At 47.1% G+C, this 18,287-nt stretch overlaps 1 protein-coding gene across 1 annotated transcript in view; it reads right to left on the reverse strand.

Annotated features, from left to right (window-relative positions):
- Window positions 1-18,287, reverse strand: part of LOC146808743 (pregnancy-specific beta-1-glycoprotein 1-like) — a 321,140-nt gene that overhangs the window by 202,004 nt on the left and 100,849 nt on the right. The gene's annotated exons all lie outside the window — the stretch shown is intronic.

Genomic DNA, 18,287 nt, shown 5'->3' on the forward strand with positions numbered 1-18,287 from the left:
GGTGGTGCTAGCACCCCTTACAGGGATAAAGGTAGCCTGTATCCCACCTAAGTACAACACATATATCCTCATAACTCACCCCTAAGGCAGGCCTTGCTAATCCTACAAGGCAGGGTGCTGAGAAATGTGTGAGGGGGAACCCCTACCTGAGTAGGGCCCCTCTGCAACTTTCGTTAAAACGATTTCGAGGTTGTTTGTAGTGCAGCCATACCATATACTCTTAAGCGCATTATAATCAATCGCAGTAGAATGCTAACTTGAGAATGGCTGCCCACCAGAACCATGCCGTGTTTGGTGTCAAACATCTTGGAATCATACCCCCACTCCAGTAACTGGAGGGGGGTATGATTCCGCTCTGCTAGAAGGGTGATATGGTAAAAGCGGTTGATTTTAGACACCAAGTTAAAAGAGCACCGGTAGTACAAAATGGATGCTACCTGCCACCCACACAATTCTGGCTGCCTGTTGCTGGGCAGAACTCCAGCCAAGGCAGCTGGACAATGAGGATCCTGTTGCAGGGAGGTGTCCTCACCTCCCCAGACAGTCTATGTGGATTGGAACTGGTGGGTGCACTTTAGGATTCCTTTCAAACTTGCATGTAGGCCCCTTCGGTGCCTACTTCTGCATACACCGCTTCAAACTGGTTCGGGGGCATCCTGTCCCTTGCTCTGGCGGGAAACTCAACAAAGGGGAGAGGGTGTAGCCACCTTTTCCGCCTGAACTCTCATTGGTGGCCCCTGGTTTAGCCACTCCCCTAATCCTTGGATAAAGGTGGGTGCAGGGTCCCCAGAGCCTCAGATTAATCTTGGACGAGAACTTTGCTTCTAAAACTTGAAACTTCGACGAGCTGCTGCCCAGCTGACGGAAGAAATCTCCCTTGGGGTAAAGGAGTTACCCCCCTGCTTGGAAGGCACCTAAAACACTGCAACTGACCCGGTTGGCACTCTGCTGCTCCTACAGACTTCGAAGACGTCTGCCTACCCTGAGGTAGGTTCCCAAGCATCCCAGAGGTCAGTGAGTGTGCACAGCAAGGCTGAGCACTGTGGACCCCATGGGTGCCGAGATACCCAATACCCCAGGACACCAGCCACCTCTTGCACAGCACACGAACCCGGCGAGTGGGGAAGTTGTGCTTTGGCCTAACTTTGAGACAACCTCTCAGCATCACCTGGGCCAAAGATCGACGCTCCAGCCCGCTTCGGCGACCCGTGGGTGCATCTTTACGCACGCCATTTTGCTGCCTCCCGCGGTCCCTGGTCTCTCGACTGGTGGGCCCTGGCGGAGGTCAATCTTCACTTTAACAAGCTCCTCTGGTTGCTCCAGGCCTGCTCTTCAGTCTCCTCGCTGGAGACCTCGCTCAGACCTTGTGGGTCTGCACCGTAGCTGTTTCTTCATCCTTGCGTGGGTTGCGGTTGCCAAGGTTTAGTGGCTCCAATCCAGACACTAACACTGCAGCGGCCTTCATCCTTCGTGGGACAGTCACCTTCCAGCAGGTGGCCTTCCTTGACACCTCCTGGACTCTGTGGCTGCTGATCCAAGCTTCACCTCTTCGACCCAGAAGCACCCGACATTGAAGGGCTCTCTCTCCGGAGGTCCCTGGTCACTGGCTAGTGACCCAGACTCTGTCCCCTCTGCTTTCAGGTCCTCTTCTTCAAGATCTTCATCTTCAACCGGCACGACATTGATGACTCTTCTCTCCAGCAGCAGTTCTTCACGTTTTCCCATAGAGAACGAGACATCGACCCGACACCGAAAACGACCTATGCGCCCGGCTTCCCTGGGGCAGGTAACAGTGGTACCTCGTTACTATTGTGGTTGTGCGCCCTCCAAGAGCTTAACTTAAAACTCCTGAACTCGAACTCTTGCTTGAAGTGTCTAGATTCCTGCATTTTCCAACCGTGACATTCCCATAGGGTTTAACGGGGATTCCTGCCTTAGTTTAAATACTGCACACGTTCTCCGTGGGTCCCCTTGCTCACTACCTTGGGTGGTTTCGTAAGGGGCCAGCGACCCTAAGTGCCCTAGGCACTGCCTGCAGAACTGTCGTGGTTCTTATACCACTTTTTTGATATATGGTTTGGTCCCCCCCGGGGCCCTGTGATTCCAGTGCTATTTATTGTAACTATTATTGCTTTATTGAATTGTATATTTACCTCCAGCCTCATAAAGAGACTAGTGGGATTTGTTCTTAGAATAAATACATTTATTTTGAATATACACCTGTGTGGGCTACTCTTTCATTTGGTTATTCAAGAGGTTATCCATGGTAAAACAATAAGCTTAACACTCCTTCAAGACTTAGCCTGAAGGCTGCTCTCCACAGCTACCACTAGGATAGCTTTCTTTAAAGGTTGTCTTTTAACCTATCACCATAAGAGTCAAATTGGACTGGTGCAAGGTGTCCCCTATAACTAGTGGACAGCATATGCCAGGCCAACTTCTCACAAGGACCCTTCCCAGAGGACCCAGAAGAAACCTTTGGGAAGACAGGAGGTTGGAGAGCTACCGTTATCGTGGATGCCCCAGATGCAGAAGATACAGTGAGGATGCTGATCTTCAAGGGATGAGGTCCAGAAGGGTGGAACTTCTTGTAGCCCAAAGATCTCTGGAGTGCAGAGATAACAAGCCTTGGCTACAGCAAGTCAACACTCTGCACAAGGATTTAGTCCCAGCAGCTTTAACGAGGGATACTGTCCTCAAAATTGCAGAGAAGACAAGTCAGGCCACTAGGGAGCTGCAGAACCACCACTTGTGTAGCTGGGCCTTTGGAAATCCATAGGACGGCAGGTGCAGCAGACCGGTCAGCTTCGTTGCGGTGCCAGCAGATGAAGGGGAGTGACTCCTTCACTCCAATGGAGATTACTTCGGAAGTCCTTGATACCCACAGGCCTTCCGGAGAACCGGGATGAAGCACAGACACAGACGATGCAGAAGATTTAAAGAACATTGAGACCAGGAGCAGCAGGAGTCTTTCTTGGTGCAGTCTCAGTTCCAGTCGAAGTCCAACAAAGTCCAAGGGTCCAGACAGTCAAAGAGTGTCTTGGCTTCAGAGGTGAGTCTTGTTCCACAATGAATCTGAGGACCCACCTATTGAGGTGCTCTTAAGTAGGGAAAGGGTTGGAACAACTCAGGGATCCCACCAACTGGAGGGGCCATACAGAGGGGAGAATACTCCCCTGTCCTTTGTCCAGTTTTGGCCAAACAGGCCTCAACTTCTTCAAGGTTCAGACCACAGCTAAGGCCTCCCTCTCAATAGCTGACCAATACTTCTCTCTGGGTCAACCTTCTGCTTATAACAGCTACTGGTTGATCTTGGCCCTCTGCATTAAGCTGTAATAATACTGCACCTATCCGTATCTCAGAAGCATCTGTCTGGACAATGAATGGTTTGGAGCAGTCAGGACTTTGCAGAGTTGGAGCAGAGCACATGGTGTGCTTTAGGTCATCAAATGTCCTCTGATAGCTAACCGTCCACTGGACTTTCTTAGGCCTCCTTTTGGAGATCATTAAAGGGTGTCACTATGGATCCAAAGACCTTAACAAACCTCCTGTAGTACCCAGTGAGGCCCAAGAAAGCTCTGACCTGAGTCTGGGTAGTGGGAGTGATCCAGTCCATGATGGTCTGAATGTTGCTCTCCAATGGCTACAAGGTGGCCCAAGTACACAACCTTACTCTGCCAAATCTGGCACTTTGTGGCCTCATTAGTGAGGCCTGCCTTCTGCAGTGCCTCAAGTACATTTCTGAGGTGGACCAGTTGATCCTTCCAGGTGGAGATATAGACAGCTATATCATCTAAATATGCTGCACTATAGGCTTCCAGACCTGTTAAGCCTTTATTTACCAGCCTCTGAAATGTGGCAGGTATATTTTATAAACCAAAAGGCATCACAATAAATTGATAATGCCCTCTGGGGTTTGGAAATTCTGTTTTTGGTTTGGCATTGTCATAGAATTTGATTTACCAATAATCAGCAGTCAGGTCAAAGGTACTGAGACATTTGGCAGAGGCCAACTTATCATTCGGTTCATCTGCCCTCGGAATTGGATTGGTATTAGTCCTAGGGACTGCATTGAGGCCTCTATAGTCAACACATCCTGGGTGTGAGGTTTTGGTACAAGGACTACAGGACTAGCCCAAGGGCTATCTGAAGGCTCAATGACCCCAAACTCCAGCATCTTTTGGTCCTCTGTCCTGATGCAATCTCTGACAGGATCAGGTTATCTGTAACTTTTGCTCTTCACAGGCAGGCTGCCATCTGTGTCCACTTCATATATATACCAGGTGGTTTGACTGGGTGTCAGAGAAAAGAGACCAGGAAGATCAGTGAGGCTATCTGCCAAGACTACTCCTTCAAGTGATCCATCAACGGGGTCCTGAGAGAGGAGATCAGGGAGAAGGCTACTCTCTTCCTCCTGTCTCTCATCAGTGGCCATGAGTACTTGTGTTACCTAACCCAGGGAAGCCGGGTGCATAGGAGTCAAATGGTGTCGGGAATCTTCGTCGTTTTCAATGGCGTGATGCGAGGAAGTGTTGCTGCCGGGAAGATGAGAAGTGTCCGGTGTGATCCAAGCCTGGATTGGAGCTGAGAAGAACATGAAAGCAGAGGGGACAGAGTCTGGGTCACTTGCCAGTGACCAGGGGCACAATAGGCGAATGTCCACCGATGTCGGGTATTTCAGGTGAGAACAGGTGAAGCTTGACTCTGCAGCCACGGGGACCAGGAGACGTCGACGATGACCAGAGTCTGCAGGCGAGCTGCCCCACGAAGGATGGGGGGTTCAGTATCCGATTGAACACCAACAAGCCTAGGCAAATCCAAACCACGTGGTCAGAGAAAAGATGCTTCGGTGAGGACCAGCAAGGTCCCGGGGATTCCCCAAGTGATGGAGAGTCAGGGCATGTCTGGAGCAATCAGGAAAGCCCACTTAAAGTTCAAGTTCCCTTCTCAGGGACCCATAGGTTGACGGACCAGGGATCGCGAAGGGACCTCGAGCTGAATCAGAAAATACCAGCCCACGGAACACTCGGAACTGAGGAAAAGCGAAATGCACTTTTCTATAAAGGATTACGAGACGATTTAAAGGACGCCTTAGCGCAAGTAGTGGATCCCCCCGATACTTGTCCAGCCTTGATAGACTTAGTGGTTAAGATTGATCACCGTCTTAATGAAAGAAAGAGAGAGAAGGGTAAGGGGGACTTTAGATGGATGCCGTACCGTGAGAAGAAACCTGATACGGAGAAGGGTAATGATGATACAGAACCTATGCAGATAGGGATTGTGAAGGGACCATTGACCAACGAAGAAAGACAAAGACGGAGAGAGAACAAACTTTGTTTGTACTGTGGGAAATCAGGTAATTTCCTAAGAGATTGTCCTGTGAGACCAAAACCAGTTACACGCTCGGAAAACTAATAAACCCGAGACCTAAGGAGACAGGGTTTTCGGGTACTTCAGGATTATTTGTCTCCTCTTCTGACAGGCCTTTAAGACAAGCCCGTCATTTCTTTGTCACAGCCTGTATTTCATGGGGTCGGCACCGAGTAGAGGTTCCGGTGATGATCGATTCAGGAGCGTCAGGTAATTTTGTGGATCTCCTATGGGCTAGGAATCACAATATCGATCAAGTAGCCAAGGCGGTTTGGGAAGACGTGACTACCATCGATGGTAGTACCTTAACCTCTGGTCCCGTCACCCACCAGACCGTACCCCTACGGGTTGATATTGAAAATCAACACTCGGAGACTATGGTCTTTGATCTAATCGGAGCCCCCCAGTTCCCAGTTATATTAGGTTTGCCCTGGTTGCGCCAACACAACCCTCTCATCAATTGGAAAGAATTAACATTGGAATTTAGGAAAGAATCAAGTTTGGATAACAAACCTTCCTTTTTGGTCTCTGGGAGTGATCAAGTGGCCTCGATTACTTTTGAGGAGGGGTCCTTGCCCCCTGTGTACCAGGATCTTCACTCTATATTCGATGAAAAGGAAGCCACCAGTCTTCCTTCACATAGAATTTATGACTGCGGATAGATTTACAGGCAGGAGCTCGTATACCAAGCAGTCGAGTATATAATCTTACTGAAAAAGAGAACATTTATCTTCGAGAATACCTAGACAAGATGCTACATATAGGATTCATTCGTCCCTCACGCTCTCCGGCTTCTGCCTCTCTTTTCTTTATACCTAAGAGAGAGGGGGGTCTGAGATGTTGCATTGACTACAGAGCACTTAATATGGTTACTATAAAAAACAGGTATCCATTGCCTCTGATTTCTGACCTTCTCGACCGTGTAATGGGTGCAACAGTGTTCACAAAGCTGGATTTACGCGGAGCATACCATCTCGTCCGTGTTAGAGAGGGGGATGAATGGAAGACGGCATTTTGCACTAAATTCGGTCTATACGAATATTTAGTGATGCCGTTTGGACTGTGTAATGCCCCCTCGGCATTCCAGCTCTTCATCAATGAAACCCTCAAGGACATGATTGATAAGTATGTTATTGTCTATATCGACGACCTACTTATTTTTTCCCGTTCCATGGCAGAACATGAGAAACATGTTAGAAACGTACTAGAGAGGTTAAGGACTAACAAGCTCTATTGTAAACTGGAGAAATGCATCTTTCATGTACAAGAAGTACCCTTTTTAGGCTTCATCATTTCACCCCAAGGTCTTAGGATGGATCCGATTAAGGTGGAAGCTTTTCACAGATGGGCAGCTCCCCAGACGGTAAAGGAGACACAGTGTTTCATTGGCTTTGCCAATTTTTATCGTAGATTTATTCGAAATTTTTCCCAGTTGGTTTCACCCATCACTACTCTCTTGAAAAAAGGCGTACAATTCCTGTGGACCCCGGAGGCGGAAGACGCATTCCAAAGACTAAAGAAGGCTTTTACTCAAGCCCCAGTGCTAAGGCATCCGAACCCAGATCACGAGTTTGTAGTAGAAGCAGACGCTTCCCACGTAGCTGTGGGAGGAGTTCTCTCACAGTACGACCCCCAGACTGGAATATTGCATCCAGTGGCCTTCTTTTCACGAAAGCTTACTCCCGCTGAAATAAATTACGCCATAGGGGACAAAGAATTGTTGGCCATAAGAAAGGCGTTTGAAGAATGGAGGCAATACTTACTAGGAGCCAATCACACATTCACAGTACTGACTGATCATCGTAATTTGCAATATTTAAAATCAGCAAAAGCCCTTTCCTTCAGACAGTTACGATGGTCTCAGTTCTTTAATGAATTTGACTTTATCATCCGTTATCAGGCAGGAAAAAAGAATGGGAAGGCGGACGCCTTATCCCGACTAGGCTAGGAAAACGAAGTAACCCATCTAGAACCACCCCTTATTATAGCCCAGGAGAAGATAATAGGGGGAATCTGTTCCGAAGAAGATTTTCTTGATCAAGTTCAACGTGAACAAATTGCTGCTAATATGAAAGACCTAATAGGTTCAAATATGGTCACTAAAGAGGCTGGATGTTCTTATGTAGGAGGAGGGCTGGTGCTTCCCACTATCGAGCTACAGGAACAAGCGTTACAATGGACCCATTCACATCCCCCTGCAGGACATCCAGGGTATGCGAAAACTCTAGAGTCCTTACGTAGAAGGTTCTGGTGGCCTGATATGAGAAAATACACCAAACTCTATATTCAGCAATGCAGCATATGCGCCCAAGGCAAAGCGTCCAATCAAAGACCAATGGGGCTTTTGCTTCCTTTGCCCACACCTCCACGCCCATGGCATACGGTTTCACTCGATTTTATAGTAGACTTACCACTAACATCAAGGGGACACACTACTTTATTAGTGGTTGTAGACACGTTTTCAAAACTAGCACACTTCATTCCGTTAACCAAACTCTCCACATCACGAACCTTGGCTCAGATTTTCCTACAACAGATAGTTCGACTACATGGACTCCCGTCTGTGGTCATTTCGGACAGAGGAGCACAATTCGTTTCTAAGTTTTGGAACGGATTGTGTGCTTTGTTACAGATAGATGCCCGTTTGTCCTCCAGCCACCACCCTCAGACGGATGGACAAACAGAAAGGGTAAATCAATGCTTTGAACAGTATGTTAGGTGTCAGGCCCTGCAGTCTACTGGAGAATGGGATGACTTAGTGTGGGTGGCAGAGATAGCCTATAACAACAGCTACCATACTTCTATCAAAACCACCCCTTACATGTGCACTTACGGGTATCATCCCAGAACCATCTGTCAACCCATCTACTCTTCTTGTTCTACTCCCGAGGCCATAGAGATGATACAAGACCTTCAAACAGTTCATCAGACAGCTAAGAGAAATCTTGAACAAGCAAAGGCTCGGTATAAGGAAGGAGCAGATGCTCATAGAAGACCAGGGCCCGAGTATAAACAGGGAGACAAAGTATGGTTATCTGCAAAGAATGTGGCTTTAAAGGGTTCCTGCAAGTTCAAACCTAGGTACATAGAACCATACGAGATACTCAAGGTAGTAAACCCGGTGGCCATGAAATTAGCTCTTCCCCATCTCTAAAGATCCATCCTGTCTTCCACATATCTTTGTTGAAACCTGTTGAGCCAGGAACTCGCCTACCGCCCACTCCTGCACCCCTTCTCATAGACGAGGAACCAGAATATGAAGTGGAAAGAATCATAGATTCCAGAAGAGTCAGACAAAGATTGCAATACTTGATTCATTGGAAAGGATATGGAATCGAACAGCGATCATGGGAACCAGCTGGTAATGTGCATGCACCCAGACGGCTTCGCATCTTCCACAGACGACATCCTAATAAACCCAAACCCGTGGGGGGGTCGTTGGGAGGAGTGTACTGTCATGAAGGTCGCCGCTCCGAACCAAAGATGGCGACTATGGAACGCGCATGCGCGGAGGAGTCAGGCAGGGACAAAAGCCTGGCTTCCCCCGGAAGTAGCGCTTTGCGTACTGAATCCTGAAGCCCCGTATACCCGAAGCTCATCCGATTTCTTGGAGGATCCCGTTATCTGAAATCCTGATCCCGCGTTCATCCTGAACTCTTCCCCGTTGGCACTTTAAGACTCATCGCGCCGTGGAACCTCCATACCGTTCCTTTCAATCCCGCATTGGTAAGTCATATGCGGCGCAGCCCCAGCGTCAGGAGTACAAAGAGAGGGGTTCCGCTGTGGAGTAGTGGTGTGAGAGCTGTAAGTTCCGCCTACCGGCCGGGCCTGGTGTTAGCTCGGTTGTTGAACCAGTGTTCCGTCGGGCGGCCGGTCCGAAGGCTCTCCGTACAACTTCTCGGCAGGACTTCCACTGCTCTTTGCTCCTGCTATTTAAGTGCCGCTTTTCCTTTGTCTCCTTAACTTCGTTGCTCCGCTCTCAGTATCCTGGAACTGTTACTGCGACCCAACTGTGAGTACACCGGACTACAGATGACAAATCCAAGTACACCTGAACCCTGGTAACAATTGAAGGTCGCTCTTTCCTTTATTTGTCCTTTTGTATTTGTGCTGTTCTAACTGCTGCAATCTCTATAAATGGACTGGAGAATCCTGATATCCTGGCATTAAGAGTGCAGTGTGATTACCTTATAAGTTAGCAGGGATGAATTACTGGTGAGCCTGAAACTAATTAGTCGCACTTACACTCTCTATGTTTGACGTATATATATATTGAGTGCACTATGCTTGTTCTTACAGCCTCCTGGGTGTCCCAATTTATATGTTTTCCATGCCAGACAAGAAGAAGGGAGAATTAAGGTATAGCACAGACTCGTGAGGGTTAGACAGGATACATTATCTCCTCTGTTAGCTAACCCCTCCTTCTTTCTTTTAGCTAACCCACTGTGAAGCAACTGAAGGCAGAGATTGAACACGACAGTCATCCCCTTTTTTCTCTATCCTTGTTTTGTCTCTCTTCTTCCCCTAATCACCTCTGCAGTATAGAGTCTGGTATGCTTAGGTGGTGATTGTGGAAGTTGTGGATATTGTCATCAGTTCCTGGGCGTCTCTGCAGAAACACAGGTGAGACACTTCACCGCCTTGAAGTACCTGACAGAACGCAAAGCCTAAAACGATATAACTATTATTTCTGCCCAGGCATCATGAAACTGAGTCAAGTATCCTTAGCGGATTTGGCGCATATGATAGGAAATCTTCAGGTGGAAACTCAGTCGTTAGCGACTAGGGTAGATTCCTTACAAAGGGACAGGAGAGTAGAGAGTGAAGGAGGTCGACCAGGTTCGAGCACTTCACCCCCAGTGATACAGGTGTCCACGCCCCAAACTATACCTTTAGCACCCCCTGAGAGGTTCTTTGGGGACTCGGCAAAATTCGCCGTATTTATCAGCCAATGCCAGTTGCACTTTATGTGCAAAGCCTCCTGCTTTCCCACAGAACAAGCCAAGGTGGCCTTTGTTATATCCTATCTGGGAGGGGTAGCTGCAAATTGGACCATACCACTCCTAGAGAGAGACGACCCCTTATTACATGACTACAATGCTTTTCGTCGAGAGCTTAAGAAGTTATTCGATAAACACACATTTACACATTCTGCTGACACTGAACTCTTGAATTTACGTCAGGGTACCAAAGATTTGGCCAGTTACATAACTACTTTCAATCAATCAATCAATCAATCATGGAACTTATATCGCGCACTACTCACCCGTGAGGGTCTCAAGGCGCTTGGGGAAGGGGGTCTGCTACTGCTCGAACAGCCAGGTCTTGAGCTGTTTCCTGAAGGCCAGGTGGTCCTGGGTCATCCGCAGGTGGACGGGTAGGGAGTTCCAAGTCTTAGCTGCCAGGTAGGAGAATGACCTTCCTCCAGCGGTGGCTCTCTGGATGCGAGGGACGACGGCGAGGGCGAGGTTAGCGGAACGTAGCCGGCGGGTGGGCGTGTAGAAGGTGAGGCGGCTGTTGAGGTACCCTGGGCCTAGGTCGTGGAGGGACTTGTGTGCGTGGGTGAGGAGTCTGAACGTGATCCTCTTGTTGACAGGGAGCCAGTGCAGGTCTCTCAGGTGGCACGAGATGTGGCTGCGTCGGGGGACGTCCAGGATGAGTCGGGCGGAGGCGTTCTGGATACGCTGAAGTCTTTTCTGAAGCTTGGCTGTAGTACCGGCGTAGAGGGTGTTTCCGTAGTCTAGTCTGCTGGTGACGAGAGCGTGGGTGACCGTCTTCCTGGTCTCGGTCGGGATCCATCGGAAGATCTTTCGGAGCATGCGGAGGTTGAGGAAGCAAGCTGAGGAGACGGCGTTGACTTGTCTGGTCATCGATAGGGAGGAGTCCAGTATGACGCCCAAGTTGCGTGCGTGGTCCGTCGGTTCAGGTGCGGTGCCTAGTGCCGGGGGCCACCAGGAGTCATCCCATGCGGAGGGTGATGGTCCCAGGATGAGGACTTCTGTCTTGTCCGTGTTCAACTTCAGGCGGCTGATGTTCATCCATTCAGCGACGTCTGTCATCCCTTCGTGCAGGCTGGCTTTGGCGGTGTCGGGGTCTCTGGAGAGGGAGAGAATTAGCTGGGTGTCATCGGCGTAGGAAATGATGTTGAGGTTGTTATGGCGTGCGATGGCAGCGAGCGGTTTCATGTAGATGTTGAAGAGAGTGGGGCTGAGCGACGATTAAGTAGATTAGTAGTGGAGGCTGGTTGGCCTGAGGAAAAGCGGAGTGCACTTTTCTATAAAGGATTACGAGACGATTTAAAGGACGCCTTAGCGCAAGTAGTGGATCCCCCCGATACTTGTCCAGCCTTGATAGACTTAGTGGTTAAGATTGATCACCGTCTTAATGAAAGAAAGAGAGAGAAGGGTAAGGGGGACTTTAGATGGATGCCGTACCGTGAGAAGAAACCTGATACGGAGAAGGGTAATGATGATACAGTACCTATGCAGATAGGGATTGTGAAGGGACCATTGACCAACGAAGAAAGACAAAGACGGAGAGAGAACAAACTTTGTTTGTACTGTGGGAAATCAGGTCATTTCCTAAGAGATTGTCCTGTGAGACCGATTCCATGGTCCAAGTTATCATTAACACAATACATAGTCCAGCGCACCTAGGAGAAAAAGCTATGCTAGATAGTATCCAACATATTTGGTTCAATAAACACTTGCGAGCAGCAGCCAAACAGAAAGTACGTACCTGTATGATCTGTTGTCAGTTCAATCCCGGTAAAAGCATTCCCGTAGAGCAAGGTGGATTTCAACCTCCCGATCATCCTTTTGAAATCCTCCAGATGGATTATATCCAGATGGAACGTTGTCGAGGATTCAAATATGTCCTCGTAGTTGTATGTGCGCTTTCCCGTTGGACGGAAGCCTACCCAGTCTCAGATTACACTGCCCCGACCACTGCTAAGCAGCTGGTTCGCGAATTTTTCCCACGGTATGGTTTGCCCCGTGCTGTGTATTCAGATAACGGTCAGCCGTTCTCATCCGAGCTAATGAAACACGTTTCACTCTTGTTAGGCTATCAATGGAAATTCCACTGTGTCCGACATCCCGAGGCAGCAGGTCTCGTGGAGCGTCATAATCAGACTCTGAAAATCAGACTTGCGAAAATCTGTAGAGAAAAAGGAGTCGACTGGATAGTAGCCTTACCAGTTGCGCTCTTTTACATGAGAATGATAGCACATTCTCGAACAGGGCTATCCCCGTATGAGGTGATCTTCGGTAGACCACCGAATATGTGGGGGACGCCTATACCTCGTAAAATTACTGATGTTGATTGTAATATGCTGACAGATTACCTGGCTTCCTTGATGTCTGCACTACAATCTTGTCGTTCACAGGTAGCTGCAGCTTTTCCCGATAACACTGAGGTGAAGCCGCATGAAGTGGTTCCCGGAGATTTTGTGCTTGTGAGGAACTTCGAAGAGCCCGCTGGAGCCTCGTTGGCAGTCGCCCAAGCTCGTCTTATTGACCACAAGGACTGCCGTGAAGCTTGAGGGACGTAAAGGATGGTTGCACTCGAGCCATATCAAAAAATTTCATGGATTACCGTCAGACTTGAACTTTCAGCCCTGCGTTCCCTCACAGACTGATTCAAAACTTCCCCTGGTCGAAAAGACTGAGTCCGAGAACTATAAACTAAAGCTAAGGTCTAGCAAGTCAGACAATTTGATTGTTTAAGTCCTCTTCAAGGTGAATCGGTTGAATTTGTCTCTGACATGTATCCTCTAGACCGAAATAGAGAGAGAAATAGACAGAAAAAGCTCCAAAAGCATGAATACTGTAAATCACTTCGTAGTCACTGTGTAGTAACATTGTTGATTATGTTCTTTCTAAGCTTTTTGATTCTCGCTGCTAGTATACTGTTGCATATATATTACCCTATTTCCAAGCATGCTTTCAATGTTACTGCCGAACATTCTTTTAGTGAATTACCTCCACATGAATTGTCTTACAGATTTGCGCTGCGTAATAACACATTCATTAGTATGTTACATCATTCCCATCAGACCAGTAACGCAACAAACTGTTGGATATGTGGCCGACTCCCTCCCTACCAGAAATACAAGGGAGTTCTGCCTCTCTTTCCGTATCCATTCACACACAATGGTTCCTGTGGAGCTTGGTTTAGTTTGATTAACTCTTTAGGCTCAAATTCCGTAGTTGATCAAGACAACAAGGTATGGGGAAACCTGCACTTAGTTTTGCTTAAAGTTTGCTACCCTAACAAGGAGGGACTTCCCAAAAGAACAGGAACTGATCTAGAAAATGAAGTATATGGATTAGGTAACTTTACACTTAACCTCATGATTCTGAATGTTGAATCCGGAGCTACACCTATCTTGCCTGCTATGTCAGTATTTCCAGTTAAAGGAGAACTATGTATAAGAAAGAATGGTTCAGTATATATGGGTCATAGTAAATGCACTACTGTGATCAAATTCAATGACCAAGGCAAGTCTACATTTAGAGCTTCTCGTCATTCCTACTTCATATGTGGTCATACCGCATATATACGTTTACCTCTAGATTGGGATGGTACCTGTTACATTGCATTTCTTTTGCCACCTGTTTTCCTAGCACCTCCTGATTATCATAGGAATACGCATTTAGTACACAATAGACCACAGAGAGATCTCCCAATTGTCGACTATACTGAAACGACATGGGAGCAATACACAGATTTCAATAAAGGTTTTTTTCCCTATATAGGTGTTGTCACCAATAGTAAACTGATACGTAGATTAACTAGAACACTTGAAGCAGTAGTGAATGAAACTACTTCCGCCCTAGGCAACTTAACAGAGGAGCAGTCTGCCATGCGGATTGTTGTTCTTCAAAATCGTCTTGTCCTTGACGTCATCCTGGCTGATAGGGGCGGAGCTTGTAGGGTCATCGGATCAAGTTGCTGTGTTTTCATACCAGAAAACGCGCCATCAGTATATAAAGCCATAACTCGTCTTCATAAGATTGTAAGCCAGATACACCAGAATCCAGGCACCTGGACTTGGTCCGGTTGGCTCTGGAGCGTGTTGTCAGCCTGGGGATGGAGGATCCTATCCTTCCTAGGTATTGGCTTTCTCATAATATTCAGTTGCTGCCTGTGTCTCCAATGTGGGCCAGCGATTTGTGGTCTGTGTGCCACATCGTGTATTCCACATTCAAGTTTTCATTCAAGATCTCGGAAGAAGAAAGAAGAGCAAATGATGTTATATGAGCAGATTGATGGATTAATGAAGATCGATATTTCATGAAGGGTCCGTAGGGGACAAGGAGGGAATGAGGAAATATGAATTTTATGATCAGTTATGTCCCCTATCTTAGACCCCAACGGCTCCATGTACATGCTACAAGTACATGTATGTTCCCTCCACTTCCAGCTATGAAGACGCAAATACATGTGCGTCCACCGTCAACATGTCCTCTTTCAGATCCGCCATGAATGGGTCGGATATTCCGTTTCTAAGTATGATTGGCCACCGACTTTATATGGTTCACTTTCCACGTTTTACAGTTCAGGCGAGTAGGCCCTGAATTCTGCCGTCGAGCCTCTTCTGTCTCTGAAAGCTACAGCCTGAGTTTGCATCTGTATCCATGAACTTTGTCCTACTCCCTGCGCGGCTAACGGTGCCTGACTCGGCCTGTTGCCTGCCAAAAACTGTATTCAGCCTTCAAAGTTATCTGCTCTGCTCCTCATCCAATGCCTTTCTGTCTAGTAGTTTAGGTAAACATCCTTTCAGCTACAGAGCAAAGGGCCCGGCCTCACTGCCTCCGTGCCAGTAATTCATAGCTCCTGTTACCATGGAAGGCCCATGCCCCACGCATCTCATGTAGACATGTAGACGCTTGTACACGCACTAACAGTCAGTATAGAATAGACTCTGCCCGAGAGACCTTTCCTTCCAGATAATACAGTTCCTTAAACACCAGATACTAGATACGATTTGGGATTAGGTTGACCTGACCCTCCAGACTTCTGTCTCCACATGTAGAGCTAAATGTCAAGTCTCTTTCACCCTCTAGTCACACGTCAATCACACGTCATGCGGCTGCGCGCGCATCTCTGCCAAGTATTTCTGCTGACATTGCAAGATTCTCTTATGACTCCACCCATTTATGATATCATCTCGAATGACGTTTCTAGTATACGCCTATAATAACGCCTTTTTCATTACGTATGTATATTCTTATCTGTATTATCAGCTGTTACGCCTCCTGCATCTGTCTCAATGTAATGCTTTTCTTATATATATCATTACTTGTCAATAATGTATTGCCTGTCCCTTCCTGAACCTTCGTGGTGATGGAATACGATAGCCATGATTCGACTCATAATTCCCTGTGAGGAATAAAGTCCTTTTAGAACCTCTAATACCACGGATTCTGCCTCTTATTTTTACTGAGTTATTCTTACTAGACTTTACCGCATAAAAAATAGTACAGGTAATTTAAATATTTACCACACCAGTTACACGCTCGGAAAACTGATAAACCCGAGACCTAAGGAGACAGGGTTTTCGGGTACTTCAGGATTAATTGTCTCCTCTTCTGACAGGCCTTTAAGACAAGCCCGTCATTTCTTTGTCACAGCCTGTATTTCATGGGGTCGGCACCGAGTAGAGGTTCCAGTGATGATCGATTCAGGAGCGTCAGCTAATTTTGTGGATCTCCTATGGGCTAGGAATCACAATATCGATCAAGTAGCCAAGGCGGTTTGGGAAGACGTGACTACCATCGATGGTAGTACCTTAACCTCTGGTCCCGTCACCCACCAGACCGTACCCCTACGGGTTGATATTGAAAATCAACACTCGGAGACTATGGTCTTTGATCTAATCGGAGCCCCCCAGTTCCCAGTTATATTAGGTTTGCCCTGGTTGCGCCAACACAACCCTCTCATCAATTGGAAAGAATTAACATTGGAATTTAGGAAAGAATCAAGTTTGGATAACAAACCTTCCTTTTTGGTCTCTGGGAGTGATCAAGTGGCCTCGATTACTGTTGAGGAGGGGTCCTTGCCCCCTGTGTACCAGGATCTTCACTCTATATTCGATGAAAAGGAAGCCACCAGTCTTCCTTCACATAGAATTTATGACTGCCGGATAGATTTACAGGCAGGAGCTCGTATACCAAGCAGTCGAGTATATAATCTTACTGAAAAAGAGAACATTTATCTTCGAGAATACCTAGACAAGATGCTACATATAGGATTCATTCGTCCCTCACGCTCTCCGGCTTCTTCCTCTCTTTTCTTTATACCTAAGAGAGAGGGGGGTCTGAGATGTTGCATTGACTACAGAGCACTTAATATGGTTACTATAAAAAACAGGTATCCATTGCCTCTGATTTCTGACCTTCTCGACCGTGTAATGGGTGCAACAGTGTTCACAAAGCTGGATTTACGCGGAGCATACCATCTCGTCCGTGTTAGAGAGGGGGATGAATGGAAGACGGCATTTTGCACTAAATTCGGTCTATACGAATATTTAGTGATGCCGTTTGGACTGTGTAATGCCCCCTCGGCATTCCAGCTCTTCATCAATGAAACCCTCAAGGACATGATTGATAAGTATGTTATTGTCTATATCGACGACCTACTTATTTTTTCCCGTTCCATGGCAGAACATGAGAAACATGTTAGAAACGTACTAGAGAGGTTAAGGACTAACAAGCTCTATTGTAAACTGGAGAAATGCATCTTTCATGTACAAGAAGTACCCTTTTTAGGCTTCATCATTTCACCCCAAGGTCTTAGGATGGATCCGATTAAGGTGGAAGCTTTTCACAGATGGGCAGCTCCCCAGACAGTAAAGGAGACACAGAGTTTCATTGGCTTTGCCAATTTTTATCGTAGATTTATTCGAAATTTTTCCCAGTTGGTTTCACCCATCACTACTCTCTTGAAAAAAGGCGTACAATTCATGTGGACCTCGGAGGCGGAAGACGCATTCCAAAGACTAAAGAAGGCTTTTACTCAAGCCCCAGTGCTAAGGCATCCGAACCCAGATCACGAGTTTGTAGTAGAAGCAGACGCTTCCCACGTAGCTTTGGGAGGAGTTCTCTCACAGTACGACCCCCAGACTGGAATATTGCATCCAGTGGCCTTCTTTTCACGAAAGCTTACTCCCGCTGAAATAAATTACGCCATAGGGGACAAAGAATTGTTGGCCATAAGAAAGGCGTTTGAAGAATGGAGGCAATACTTACTAGGAGCCAATCACACATTCACAGTACTGACTGATCATCGTAATTTGCAATATTTAAAATCAGCAAAAGCCCTTTCCTTGAGACAGTTACGATGGTCTCAGTTCTTTAATGAATTTGACTTTATCATCCGTTATCAGGCAGGAAAAAAGAATGGGAAGGCGGACGCCTTATCCCGACTAGGCTACGAAAACGAAGTAACCCAACTAGAACCACCCCTTATTATAGCCCAGGAGAAGATAATAGGGGGAATCTGTTCTGAAGAAGATTTTCTTGATCAAGTTCAACGTGAACAAATTGCTGCTAATATGAAAGACCTAATAGGTTCAAATATGGTCACTAAAGAGGCTGGATGTTCTTATGTAGGAGGAGGGCTGGTGCTTCCCACTATCGAGCTACAGGAACAAGCGTTACAATGGACCCATTCACATCCCCCTGCAGGACATCCAGGGTATGCGAAAACTCTAGAGTCCTTACGTAGAAGGTTCTGGTGGCCTGATATGAGAAAAGACACCAAACTCTATATTCAGCAATGCAGCATATGCGCCCAAGGCAAAGCGTCCAATCAAAGACCAATGGGGCTTTTGCTTCCTTTGCCCACACCTCCACGCCCATGGCATACGGTTTCACTCGATTTTATAGTAGACTTACCACTAACATCAAGGG

Source organism: Triturus cristatus, chromosome 7 (genome assembly GCF_964204655.1).
Source record: "Triturus cristatus chromosome 7, aTriCri1.1, whole genome shotgun sequence".
Taxonomy (NCBI): domain Eukaryota; kingdom Metazoa; phylum Chordata; class Amphibia; order Caudata; family Salamandridae; genus Triturus; species Triturus cristatus.